Here is a 14,615-nt window from a genome sequence, read left to right as displayed (position 1 = left end):
TTGGGAAACCATCTGGCTCTGCACTTTTGTTTTTTGGGAGATTTTTAAATTACTGATTCAATTTCTTTGGTTATTATCAGTATGCTGATAATATTCTCTTATAATTGTCTGTATTTCCTTGGTGTTGGTTGTGGTCTCTCTTCTCTTATTCTTTATTTTATTTATTTGGGTCCTTTCTCTTTTTTATTTTTGATAAACCTGGCTAGAAGCTTGTCAATTTTTTTAATTCTTAAGAAGAACCACCAGGTCCTGGTTTCGTTGTTGTGCTCTATTTTTCTTGTTGTTTCTATATAATTTATTTCTGCTCTAATCTTTGTTATTTCCTTTCTGCTGGTTTTAGGATCTTTTAAAAATTCTTTTTATATTTTTTTATTCTTTTCCCAGCTCCTTTATGTGTATGCTTAGGTTGTGTATTTGATATTTTTCTTGTTTCTTGAGGTAGGTCTGTATAGCTATATATTTCCCTCTGACTGCTTTTGCTGCATTTCAAAGATTTTGTACCATCATGTTTTCATTTTTTTCCACATATTTTTTATTTGTTACTTTCTATTCTAGTTGACCCATTCATTCTTTAGTAGGATGTTCCTTAGTCTCCATGTATCTGTGGTCTTTCCAAATTTTTCTTGTGGTTGACTTCAAGTTTCATAGCATTGTGGTTGGAAAATATGCATTGTATAAATCTCCATCTTTTTTACTTGTTGAAGCCTGATTTGTGACCCAGTATGTGGTATCTTCTTAAGAATGTCCCATGTGCACTTAAAAAGAATGTGTTCTGCTACTTTAGGATGAAATGTTCTGAGTGTATCTGTTAAGAGTATCTGGTCCAGTGTGTCACTCAAAGCCATTGTTTCCTTGTTGATTTTATGCTAGATATTCTGTATTGTTGTAAGTGGAGTGTTCAAGTCCTGTACTCTAATTGTATTATTATCAATGAGTTCCTTTATGTTTATTATTAATTGTTTTACATATTTGGGTTCTCCCAACTTCAGGGCATAGATATTTACAATTATAAGATCTTGTTGGATAGATCTGTTTATTTTATTACAGTGCCTTCTTCATCTCTTCTTACAGTCTTTGGCTAAAATGTATTTTATCAGATAAGTATTGCTACTCTGGTTTTCTTTTGATGTCCATTTGCAAGATAAATGTTTCTCCAGCCTCTTTTTTTCAATCTGCAAGTGTCTCTAGGTCTAAAATGAGTCTCTTGTAGGCAGCATATAGATGGGTCTTCATTTTTTTTATTCCATCTTAACACTCTATGTCTTTTTTATTTTGATTGGAGCATATAGTCCATTTTCATTCAGAGTGATTACTGATAGATATGAATTTAGTGCCATTTTATTAATTGTTTTGTTGTTGTTTCTGGAGATTTTCTCTTTTCCTTATAGTCTTTTTTGCTTTTGGTCTTTCTTTCCCATTCAAAGATTCCCCTCTAGTGTTTCTTGTAGGGCTGGGTTAGGTTTTTTTTTGTTGTTGTTGTTGTTGTTGCTTTTTGTTTTTTTTGTCTGGGAAACTATCTTCCTTGTGTTCTGCTTGACAGAATATATGATTAAGATGGTGTTAGTGAGAGTTACTTCCTCACTCTCCTTTCCTTTGCTCAGGCCATTTTGTCGTCTGATATGCTCTTTTTCCTCATTGCTATCAGATGTAATTTTAGCCATCTTTAAGACCATCTCTCTCTTTTTTTTAAATAAATTAATTTATTTATTTTCAGAAAAATAGTATTCTTTTTTTTTTTTTTACTGTCTGAGCCCTCTTGTAGGGTTTTTTTTCCAATTTATTTATTTTCAGAAAAACAGTATTCATTATTTTTTCACCACACCCAGTGCTCCATGCAATCCGTGCCCTCCATAATACCCACCACCCGGTACCCCAACCTCCCACCCCCACGCCATTTCAAACCCCTCAGATTGTTTTTCGGAGTCCATAGCCTCTCATGGTTCACCTCCCCTTCCAATTTCTCCCAACTCCATTCTCCTCTCTAACACCCCTTGTCCTCCATGCTATTTGTTATGCTCCACAAATAAGTGACCATCTCTTACATCATCTCTCCCTTAAAATTTCCTGTCCCTCTGTACTACTGCGATATGTTGGTCATATTAAAAGGGATATATAGGGGTACCTGGGTGGCTCAGTGGGTTAAGCCTCTGCCTTCGGTTCAGGTCATGATCCCAGGTCCCGGGATCGAGCCCCGCATCAGGCCCTCTGCTCAGCGGGGAGCCTGCTTCCTCTTCTCTCTACCTGCCTCTCTGCCTACTTGTGATCTCTGTCTGTCAAATAAATAAATAAAATCTTTAAAAAAAATAAAAGGGATATATAAGCCACTTACTATACGTCAGTTCTGTGCTAGACCTTTGGAAAATAAGATACAAACCTTGTCCATTAAAAGTTTACACTCCACTAGAGGGAGACACAGATGTGTTAACAATTTAATTCACTGCACCATTACAGCTGCACTAATAGAAATTTATAAGGGACATAGAATGGGAATATAAATGGTGCATGCATGTTAGTAAAGGTTTCATAAAATATAGAAGAGTATGGCAGGTAGGAAAAATCTTTTTCAGCAGGGGAAGAAAGTAGAATAAGCAAAGGGTTGGAGATGAGAAAAAGACTGACATGTGTAAGGAAAAGTAAACATGTGATAGGGATGAAATGTAAGATAAAAGTGTGTGCAGGTGTGCATGTTTGGGTGTACGTATCTGTATGTTATTGGACTATGGGGTTTAAAAGTAAGAAAACAAGTTGGAGAGAAATACAGGAACTAGGTCATTAAAAACCTTGTATACTATTCTGGAGAATTCAAGTTTATCCTCTAGGGAGTAGGGAGCTATTAGAAGGTGCAGAGTGAGAAAAAATACTGACAACACTGACATGTAAATGAAAGAGGAAGTGGAGCAGAAAAGATATAGGTTAATCATCCCAAGAGGTTTAATTTTCTTGGTAAAATAAAAAATAATAATGTCTGGTGAGAAATAGAGGGCTTCACTCAGGGTCAGGTTCTCTGAAAGTTAGTGAAGGTTTGAATGGTAGTTCTGGGAAATGGGACAGAAATATGACCAAGAAGAAACTGAAGGCCCAAGAGAAATTGGAGAGTGTGAGTTTTTAATGGACCCAGTCTGCAAACTGTGTGATTTATTCCAGCCTGGGATTTATCAACAGCCTGGATTTAGGAGAGAAAAAGATTATAAATGCTTACATTGATATAAGATTGGGAGTAATAGGGCAAATTTATGGAAGGACAGTAAGGTAAGAAAGTTGAAAGATGATGCTACTAAAAGAGTGGTTAACAGTGAAACTGTGAAGAAGTTTTAACAGATTGGGAGAAAAGGGAGTGACCAAGGGACTAGAAGATTTACCGAAATTTAAGAAGTGGTGTAGTGGCGGGGCATCTGTGTGGCTCAGTCATTAAGCATCTGCCTTTGGCCAGGTAATGATTCCAGGCTCCTGGGTTTGAGCTCCACATTTGGTGGGCTCCCTACTCAGCAGGAAACCTGCTTCTCCCTTTCCCACTCCCCTTGGTTGTGTTCCCTCTCTTGCTGTGTCTTTCTCTCTGTCAAATAAATAAATAAATAAAATCTTAAAAAAAAAAAGAAGTGGTGTAGTGGCAATAAGGGTGTGATAGAACTGAAAGTCTAGGAGTCTGTGGTCAGAGTGTGGTACACTGGAGTTTAAGATCTCATTGTGTGATAATAAATGAGGCTCTAAGTGTGGCCATGAAATGAGTAGGCAAGGTGGAATGTGAATGGTTGCTCTAGATAAGGAAGTCAAGTAATTTGAAGTCAGTGTATTAGGTTGGTTGTTTACATGGAAGATGAAGGTGATAGAAGGGTTTGAGGTAGAGAGGGAGATCACAAGCCAAATGCTACATTATTCAGTGAGCTAGAGAAAAATAATCAAGAGGTCAATAGATGGTGATATTAATAAGGAAGATTAAAGGGTGCCATAGGTGAGTGGCTTTCATATTATGGTAGAAGAGTAATGGTTTAATGTGGCACCAGGAAGCCAAGAGACATCCAACAGACTCTCTAGGCCTCAAAGTAGATAAGATGTAGAAAAATAAGCAGCTTACTTTTGATGGGGGAGGATCAGGTTTCACATAAAGCAATGATGTGGTGGGAGAATTATTTGAAGAGATTTAGGATATAGGGGAACTTATAATGAAAAAGGAGGTTCTAGAGGGCACAGTGAGGGGGGGGTTAGTAGAAAGGTTAGATGTGGAAGGAAAAATTAGAAGGGAGGAAGTACAGGGTATTCTCAGGATGTTAGAACCTTGGAGAACATTTGACCACAGTGACCAATGGTTCAACTGCAAAATTCAATTTTGTATTTCTACCTTTTTAACTTTTTCTTATAGTAATTTGTGTATTTACATAATCTCTACTACCAAATTATGGACTTTTTTGAGGCCAAAGACAAGATCTAATTAATAAGAATAATTTCTCTAGAGCTTAGCAAGGAACATTACACTCATTCCTCAATAAATGTGTTGACTCAGACTAACTCATTTCAGAATTATTTTATTGAGTCACCTAAGATGTATATTTCTTTTATTATATTTCTTCTTATTTTCCCTTTGGTGTAACTTTTGAAACAGGAACAGGGATTTTTTTCAGAACATTTTATCAAAGCAAAAAAGTTAAGTACAACTTTGTATGAGAACTAAATTTAAATAGTTTGTTTCCTCATCCAACTAAAGTGACTCATCCAACTAAAGTGATGCACAAGTCTGGCAACAGAATTATGATTTACCGTGGATCAGCTGGAAGTGAGACCAGTAAATTCAACTAGATTGCAAGTTCCTTGAAAACAGGGATTAAGTCTTTGTTTTCTCTTTCCCATTTTACTTCCTTTTATATCTCCCCAGTTTTCTTCTAGAGTGGTTAGCATGGTACTTTGCATACACAGCAGGAACACAATGAATGTCTAATGAGATTCTATGCCATTCTTTTTTTTTCATCTCTGTAGGACATTTTTTTAAATTTATTTTTTATTTATTTTCAGCATAACAGTATTCATTAATTTTGCACCACACCCAGGTACCACCACCTGGTACCCCGATCTCCCACACCCCCGCCCCTTTAAAACCCTCAGATTGTTTTTCAGAGTCCATAGTCTCTCATGGTTCACCTCCCCTTCCAATTTACCCCAACTTCCTTCTCCTCTCTATCTGTAGAACATTTTATTTTTAGCTTGGTTTGCCTCTTTGCTTCCATTTTAATGTGAACTAAATGTAGACTGGAGACTGTGAGTCCTGGTATAGTAATACATGGTATAATAGCTTTCTTTCCATTTTGATTATTAGTTAAATATGATATTCCATTATTAAAGATAAGAGGCATAATAAATAATTTACTAAACCTTTACATATAACTTAAGATGCCTTGTTTGGAAGTATCTAAATTTAGAAAGCTTTTGCTTAGTTTAAGGTTGCATGTTTGCTGTTGTGGTGTGAGTGACAAAAGGTTATATGACACAACTATTGTCAACCATTCAGAGCTTCTTTCTGTTTCCAGGGTACAGTGTTTCACTCATATTGGATTTGTTAGGCTTTGCTTACTCAGGAAATGTGTCTATAAGCAAAGGTTATAAAGAGAGTTTGTTTTATATCCACAAATCTATTTGAAAAAGGCCAGAGCATGTTGCCATTCTTTTAAATAAATTATAAAAAAAAAGAAAATTATATTATTGAGTCATGTTAGTAGAATGTAACAAGAAGTGCCAGTTTGAGCCAGAAGCGATCCTGGAAATCCTGTTCCAAAGGACTTTTTTTTTTTTTTTAAAGATTTTATTTATTTATTTGACAGAGAGAAATCACAAGTAGGCAGAGAGGCAGGCAGAGAGAGAGAGAGGGAAGCAGGCTCCCTGCTGAGCAGATAGCCCGACGCGGGACTCGATCCCAGGACTCTGAGATCACGACCTGAGCCGAAGGCAGCGGCTTAACCCACTGAGCCACCCAGGCGCCCCCCAAAGGACTTTTACATGTGAAAAAATGAAACCTGTGAATGGGAGAGGAATAGCGTTGACTTGTTCAAGATCATATGGCTAATGACAGGGCTGGAACTAGAACCCAGGCATTACAACTTTCAGTCCAGTTCTGTTACTACACTGCTACTCTTCTTTTTGGTCTCCCTTCATCAATGACGGTTTTTCAGATAGCCAATGGAAGTTGTTAAGTGTATCTAAGATCTGTGAAATGCAAATGTTTGGTGTTTTGGTGTTTAGTTCTTTGCTTCTCTCTTTCCCTTGAAAAACTACCAACTCCCATGGTTTAAAAAGATCACTTTCATGTGGATGACTCAAATCTCTGTCTCAGCCACAAACCACTCACCTGAACTTTAGTCTCATTTTCAACTGCCTATAAGATTTCTTTTCTTGGATCTTAATGCTTTTTCCTCAGTTTCAACATGCTTAAAGACACGTATACTATCTTCTCTCCCAAATCAACTGTTCCAACTGACTTTTCTGTTTTTTTTTTTAATTGACATTAAACATCTTGCAGTTATTTGGCAACTATGATGAAGGTAGTCATATTTGATCTTCCCTGATCTCATTCCTCATGTGTGAACCCAAAGTTCTGTTGATTCTTATATTGCAGTGTCTCCTGGCATTCTCCTATCAATTTATATCAGGGTCTCTGTCTCATCATGCCTTGTCTATCTGAAGATACTCAAACTATGTATCCTTTTTCACCTTTACATAGTCAAAGAGGTGAGCTTGGCAAATTTCTACTTATACTTCACAATTCAAGTTGAAGGTGCTATTTTTTATAAATGTTCCCTTGCTTGTGGTTCTATTGTCTTATTTATTACTGTAAATAATCACTGTAATCACTCTTTTTGATTACATGTCTCTCATATCCATTTAGACAGTGACCCTATTAATGACAGTGAGTCTACATCATACAGATTTGCTCTCTTCCCCTGGTAACTGAGCAACTTTGGAAGAATAATTGTGTGGTATTGGGTGCTTTTGAGCAAGACATTGCCTTACTTCCCCAAGTTGTGTGCCTGAGGAGGTGGAAGAAGAAGCAAGTTTTTGGTATGGAAGTACAGGCTTTATTGTGCAGGAATCTAGATAATGGCATAAAATAGAAGTGAAATATGGACTCCACTAGCAGGGTAAAGTCTATTAAAAAGAAACCTGAAAAACTAAAAAATAGTATAGGGGACTATGACTTGTGGATAAACACCACAAATCACTGGAGAAGAAAGTAAAGGAGGTGGAGCAAATGAATCCACACATTTAGAAAGGGACAGAAGACAAAGGCCTTAAAACAAAAAAAGCAAAATATTTTATTAAAAACTAATGATGTACTATACATTGGATAATTGAATTTAAATAAAAAAAAGTAGCTTGTTGGGGCTGAAGGAGAGTTCAAAAGTGGTCTAGGTCGGAGATTGATGAGAATCCAGAGGCCCAAGGATGTGTCTGACTATAAGGTTTGGGTGAAACTGATAATGAATGTTTTTGAATTCAGCCAACAGGAGAGACAGAAAGATCAAATCAGCATTTGGATGTAGTATTATGATTGAATTAAGTTTGAAACCTCCTCCAAGACTCCCTTTGCCTTTCTAGTAAATGCTAGCATGCACCGGATGGTCTGCATGTGTTGGAACACTGCCAACAAGGACAGGGTGATGAGGGCAGGGCCACAGCAGAAGAGGAAGTGGGGGAGGTTGGGACTTGGGGCTCACTCTTCTGAGACAGATACTTCTGCTGAGCAGCAGCAAGATCCAGAAAGCTTAATTTTCATGAAAATACGGTTCAGTGGGGCCCTACTTTTATTTGGCCAACTCCCCAGTGCCGTTTTTGCTGTTCTCCATGTATCCTATTACTGTCAAATGGAAAAAGTGTGTTGTGCTGTTTATCCTATAAAGGTAAGCTCAAGGAAGTGAGAGACAATTTCCTCCCAGCTTTACTGAGGTATAATTGACAAATAAAATCAGAAGATATTTAAAGTGTACAATGTGGTGTTGATATTTATACACACACATACACACTGTGAAGGGAATTCTCCCATCAAGTTAATAAATTGGAACAATGTTTTATTAATCTTCTGCTACAACAAGTGTTTATTGAATGGATGCATAATAAATAGAATCAGCAAATATAAGTGCTTTGTAAACTGGAAAGCATTATAAAATGTAATTTTTTATGACTCTCTACTCATACTCTACTCCTTTACACCTACTTTGACCACCCTATTCTATACTCATATGTCTCTTCTTTCAACTTGTATTATTATTACTGCCTGTACCAATAATATCACAGTCAGTATTCTACTATCCTCTAGCTTATAATGTGTAGGAATCTTGTCTCCCTAGGTAGATTGTGAACTTCTCTAGGGTAGGAGAAAAAAAGTCCAGCCTTTTTTTTCTTTAAGCTCTGCGAACCCCAAACCTAGCCTATCACAATGTTTTGTGCCATAGAAAATGTGCAATAAATGTTTATCGAGTGATTTGTCATTAATTGGAGCAAAGCTACACATCAACTCTGGGATTTTAATCTATAAACAATCAGGCTTGTACTAATGATTACAGAGACTTTCCCCCATGTCAAAAAAAATTGGGGGGAGGGGAGTAGAAAGACCTGCCTGTCATCACAATAACCTTACTGTCACAATAAGTAAATTTTTAACTTGACATTTCCATGAAAATGCTTTGCAGCATTCTCACTGGTATTAGAAACTACAGGAGAGTCAATACTTCATTGTTGACAACTCTAAGATGTTTTTTCTTGGATAGCTTATTTATCATTAAGAGGAGAACATTGCGCCAATCAAATTGGGCCGCTCTTGCCAGACAGCTGGATTCCAAACCAAGGAAAGTGTTCAACCCCAAAAGAACCTGGATGTGGCATTCAGAGCTAATGACACAGTATGTCCCTTTACATAATACTGGAACTCAAATGTTTTATCCTGGATGTTGGTGGGGATGCACAGTGGGAAGATAGTTCTACCCTTAGTCTGGGTGATAGAAATATGTTAAAGACAGCTTACATACTTTTGAATTTATTGTAAAGTACTAACTGGAGGGCCTACTTTTTACAGGGATGACTTTTAAGTCTCTACCTAATTACCAACAACTTGGAAACCCCCTAAGTTCTGAGGTCATTGCTGGCAGCTGACTCTGAGGCCTGCCTTTAACTTCTTGGAATTTAGATGCCTGGGTTTTAGAAGCAGGTTAATTGTTCTGTAGGAGACTTTTTTACTGAAGGCCTTTGTCTTAAATCAGAATTCAAGTTCAGATTAAACAAAATAGGTAACCAATTTGGAATGAAAAGAAACTTTTTACATTTTCTGAGGCCTGAACTTCCTAGGAACTTTGCAATAAATACATAAGATGTGTCAGAGATGTCTGAGTGTTGCTATTGTTAGCTTAATTCCACTTATGTTAAAATCCATGACAACAGAAGGACAACTCTATATAAAAACAAAGACTGTTAATCTGAAATAGATGAGAAATATCAGTAAGTCTTACATGTTAGATATTTGAAAATGTGATTCCAAACTGGATTTTTCTTTCCTTTTTTTTAAAGAGGTATTGACAGTAAATAGAAGAAAGCCTGAATGTTCTAGGGGAGTCTAAGTCTAGATCTCAGCTCCTTTTCCTTTTCCATTAGCTACATTTAAGTAGATGTTCAAATGTCCGGGATGTATTGATTCTATAAACCCTGTAAATATGATAATGACATTTTATTCATTAAAAAGAAAATCAACTCTGTTTAAGTGCTCAAGGGTCTTTGTTTACTTTTCTGTTTTGTCTCTTTCCCCCTATTTCTGCCAGGCAACTCTCTAACTTCTCCCAAACATTTAAAGCTTTTTCTTTCTAATTCTCTCCTAAATACTGAAGAAAAACTGGTGGGGCATAAAGAAAAGAGAAATTATGATGGGAGGGAGTGGCATTGGATGGAATGAGGAAGCACGATAGATAAGTTTTGTAGTGCACAACTTCTTTAAACAGCGATCTTTTCTACCAAACTACAAAGAGTTATCAGCTGAAAGCAAAAGTAATTATAATTAGCATCAGTATTGTAACATGAACTAGTGGACCAAATGGACCAAAAATCAAATCAGGTTAAACGACCTACTTTGTTGTCTTTTCTGTAACGATGAGGTTATACTACCACCTCCTATGAGTACATTAGTCTTCTTAGCAGTTGCATTTCCTTGGTGAAAATCAGCAAATTGGCATTCACATTAAGACTTGCACAGGTATAATAGAATTCATGGTAACCAGAGAGTCGAGTCCTACTGACATCCTAAAAGTAGGATGAGATTGCTGATGCTTACTTAGAATAAAGTCCCTGTTTAGAGGTGAAGTACTTGGAGCAGAAAGTAACTGGCCACACTCCCTCCACATGCAATCAACTTTGTTATGTGTCTTACTTTCCTAGAATGGAATTTAAACAAAATCCTTTTGGATGGTAGTTTGTATTTTTAAGTTAATTTCATATTTATCATTTTAGTAGTTCTGAAAAATATCTCTATAACCTCATTATTACATTGGATACGTGAGGAAACCAAGAAATACAGATGTTCAATAACTTGTTGGAGAACACACAGCTGATTAAAAGGCAAATCTAGGATGAACTCCCAGTTATCCAGGCCCAGTTTCCTTCCCACTGAAACCCATGCAGCAAGGTAGTTTAAAGATGCCAATGTTTTGTTGCTGAGTTTATGACAGAGTCCAATTTGAAAGATAACTTGAAACAAAAGATCTCGATGCTTATTTATATTAGAATAACTTAATATTTATTGGGTGCTCATGGTATGTATGTAGCACTATGCTAGTTATTGTTGGGAAGAGGAAGTTTAAAAGAATATATAACCTGATACCTTCTCTCAAGACTCTTGGTATATTTTGATGAGAAGAATTATATTTCTGTGGCACTTATTTCTCAGGAATCTCTTCTTTCTCTTGACCAAAACTGTATGACCTGCACAAGTTACAGTTTTTGGTCATCTTTGATTTGCTTTCTCTAAGATGAGACAGTCTTATGGTCTTGGCTGTCACATTCTTCACATTAACTTTGGCCTCTACCACTTACTCATCACTCATATTCAGGGCCATTGTTTCCAACAATCATAAGACATTATTTCTTGGAATTTTTGCCATCTCCTCAATAGGTCAAAAACTGATCATCATGTCATACAATCCCCACTTCCATCTCCAAATTACCTAATTCTATGAAGAGTAGTAAAACCACTGCCCAGATCCCAAAGGTTCAAAATTTCAGGGATAGCTCTGATTTTCCTATGCTGCCTATATCTAATCACTCACCAACTTCCATCTATTATTCCTCTTAAATGACTCATTGAGTTTTTCTCCATTCCATTTCTACTGCCACCAAACTAGCTTATAGCTCCATTAATTTTTACACTTTACATGAGCTTTTCCAGTTCCAGTTTTTTCAAATGTAGTCAGGCCTATGAAACTCTGCCAGATTCATCTACTAAAAACATTTTTCTATCATATTCTCATTTATTCAAAATTTCCTGGTAGATTCCCTATTTAAAAGTGCCTGGAATTCAGTGCCTAATAGTTTGGTCTTAAATTTCTATCCAAATTGATTTTCTATGACTCTTCAACTCAATCCCTTCATCCTAGTCAGATTGGGCTCTTTGGTGTGTACCCTGTAGGTGTCAAAATCACTGCAGGTGTCAAATTCATTCTTGATATTATGTATTTCTGACATCACTTCTGTGACTAGAACTGAATTCAAACAACATATATTCATCACTTACTATGTGCACAGAAAGTTTGCTAAGCATGGTCCCATATCCTAGATATTCTTTTAGGCCTATCTCATTTTATCTCCTCTATGAAGCCTTCTTCATTCAGCCTGCTCATTGCTCTCTTTTTTCCATAAACTCCTTTACATTAAAAACATGACATTGTGGAACACCTGCGTGGCTCAGTCAGTTAAGTATCTGCCTTCTGCTCAGGTAATACTCTTTCTCTTTCTCTGACAAATAAATAAATACAATCTTTAAAATAAAAACAAAAAACTCCCAAAAAACCACATAACGTTGGTTTACTGTCTCATATTTTTATGTTCTGTAGGTCTTGTATGCCCTCCAATATTGTAAATTCCTCAAGGGCAGGAACTACATCTTACCTTTGTGCCACATAATGTATTGAACTTAACTGACACTTGTTTAACAGATTATAGCAGATTTGAGATATTTTAATGAGAACATAAGAAATAAAAAAAATGGATCAAGGTAGAGGTCCATGCAGAGCTATGGTATTTAAGAGATAATGATCGCTTTCATGGCATCAAATAAGATTAGATATATTTCTTAAGGATCAGTGTCATCCCTTTAATCCCTTATTATCAGCCAGTGATCCTGCAAAGGCAAATTTATAATTTTCTGCATCATGGAAGAATCTCACTTTTATCCCAGATTAGTACTTCCTAAATATATCAAAACTTTGATTAAGGGTAAGAGAGAAAAGTAGTAAAAAATGAAATTGATGATTCTGGGTGAGGAAGACACCAAAATGCTGAATTTGGAATGGACTCAATCTGAAAACTTTCTTTAACCTATTCTGTTTGGGTTCACTGACTCCCAGGGTAATTCATGATATTTGCAGAAAATAATCAGCTAGTGCAGTCATTTAAATATTATGGGGGCCTGGGGAGCAGTTTTTATTAAGGGTGTATTAAAAATATAAACGTAGTACGTGAGGTCATTTATTTGCTATGTAAACAGAGACCACTTTTAGTTCTAATTGGGCAATTAATAGTAAAACAAAAATAGAAAATATTTTTTAATGATTGCAATAGATACTATAAGCTTAAAATTATCTAGAAGCAAATTTCACTAATATATCTGAAACATGCTGCAGTACCAAGTCCCAGTTTACTTACATTTTGTTTTACAATAATCAGTTGATAAATATATGATGTCATGGCCTCTTTGTAGCGTTCAAAAGAATCAGAGCACTGAAAGGCAGAGCCACTAGATTTAAGGGTTTTTTTTTCCATTTTATTTGTTTACCCTTGAAAACAGGTTATTTGCTACTAAATAGAACTATGCTTCTGACCAAGATTTTGATTTAAATGTATGAAGTGTTGGCTCCATGTAAACCTTGTCTATGTCAAATTTGTCTATGTTACTAAATAGATCATGCAATTCCGTGATGGTCATTTATAGTTGTGAGAACTTCCTACTTGCAGTGGTTAGGTGGAACTTGTCAATTTCTAGTTGTATGCTGTTTGTTAGCAAATTTGTTAATGCCTCTGCACCTATTTCTTTATTTGCAAAATAGGGATAGTAACTCTCACCCTGTCTAAAATGCCGGATGTTGAGAAGTTCAAATGGGATAATGAATGTGAAACTACTCTGTAAATATAACAGGTCATTCTTCAGTATTTGTTTTACTTTTATCAGTTTCTATTTTCTTCCCATAAATGAAAGAAACTGCCACTACTGATTAGAGAAACCTCACGGAGTCCTTAAAAGAAGATTTTAAACTATGTCTTCTATTTCTAATTTAATTGCAAAGGAGCTGGAGGCTTGGGTAGTGTCTCCTCTGTATTTTGCCACATTGAGCTCCTAGCAGAAGCACTTAGCAATACTTGTTGACAGACTGACTAGTTATCAGATATCTAGCCAATAAATAAATCAGAAAGAATTCATAGTAGTAGCTTAATTTTAAAACAGGCAAAGCAGATTAATAATCCCAAACTTCTGGGAATTTGGTAAAATCTCTTAACAGCACAATTTTACTACATACTGTTTTAGTAATAGCACGAAATATCAAATGTTACCTTTTGCCTTCAAGATTGACAGTTCGGGGTCCTTTTGCATTTATTCTCAGAAGCACACTCCAAGTCTTCATTAAATCCAATCTATTCATCCCTTGGAGAGCTAACCGTCTTGGTGAGCTGCATAGTGAATCTGAATACCCTGAAGGGTCTTGAAAGCACACTCCGTATACAGGGTGCCTGTTTACGCAAGCCTCTTTGAAAAAATGGGTTGCTACGATTTTCAGGAAGAAAGAGGGCAGGGCATATATGCTAGCCAATGTATACAGATGCTTCTTCCTCTTTCAGATTAGTCCTCAAACTGTAAAGCACGCCTAAATTTGGTTTCTCTGGTGCAAAGTGGGGGAGGGGAAAGCAGGGGGAGGGAAGAAGAGTAGAAACTGGATACTTGCAAGTTGTTGTGTATATAAATAATCTTTTACATCTAGCTCCAGCAACAGAATTCTCAGGAAATCTTGTAGCTGCTCTGAGATGGGAAACAGGAAGGAGTATACTCTGTCCAGCTTAGTTGTCTTTAATTTTTATGACTCGATGGGGTGGGGGTGGTTAGAATATTTTTAGGCCAAGAAAGATAATCTTACCAGTATATGCTAATCTAACTGCCATTATGTGAAACTTGATTTTAGGCAAGATAAATTTCATCCCCCAAGCCTCTCTGTCCCCCATTCTCTCTTTCTCTTTCTGTTGCTCTTTCTTTTATTATATTTGTGGCTCTAACCACATTCTAAAGAGTCTTTTTCTTTTTGGTGCCTTATATTCTGGCAAATAATTGTCTAGTTTGAGCTTCATTTCATGAAATCCCCACAACAGACATTGCCTCCACTGGATTAAAGGTA

General features: G+C 36.4%; 1 protein-coding gene across 1 annotated transcript in view; it reads right to left on the bottom strand.

Annotated features, from left to right (window-relative positions):
* The window catches only part of CYSLTR1 (cysteinyl leukotriene receptor 1), a 41,657-nt gene extending 27,596 nt beyond the window's left edge, over positions 1 to 14,061 (bottom strand). Inside the window, exon 1 of the mRNA XM_044235033.1 lies at positions 13,783 to 14,061. The gene's annotated coding sequence lies outside the window, so the exon portion shown is untranslated. The remainder of the gene's footprint in view (positions 1 to 13,782) is intronic.
* Between the last annotated feature and the right edge of the window lie 554 nt (positions 14,062 to 14,615).

Source organism: Neovison vison, chromosome X (genome assembly GCF_020171115.1).
Source record: "Neovison vison isolate M4711 chromosome X, ASM_NN_V1, whole genome shotgun sequence".
Taxonomy (NCBI): domain Eukaryota; kingdom Metazoa; phylum Chordata; class Mammalia; order Carnivora; family Mustelidae; genus Neogale; species Neogale vison.
This window is presented reverse-complemented; position numbering and strand designations above follow the sequence as displayed.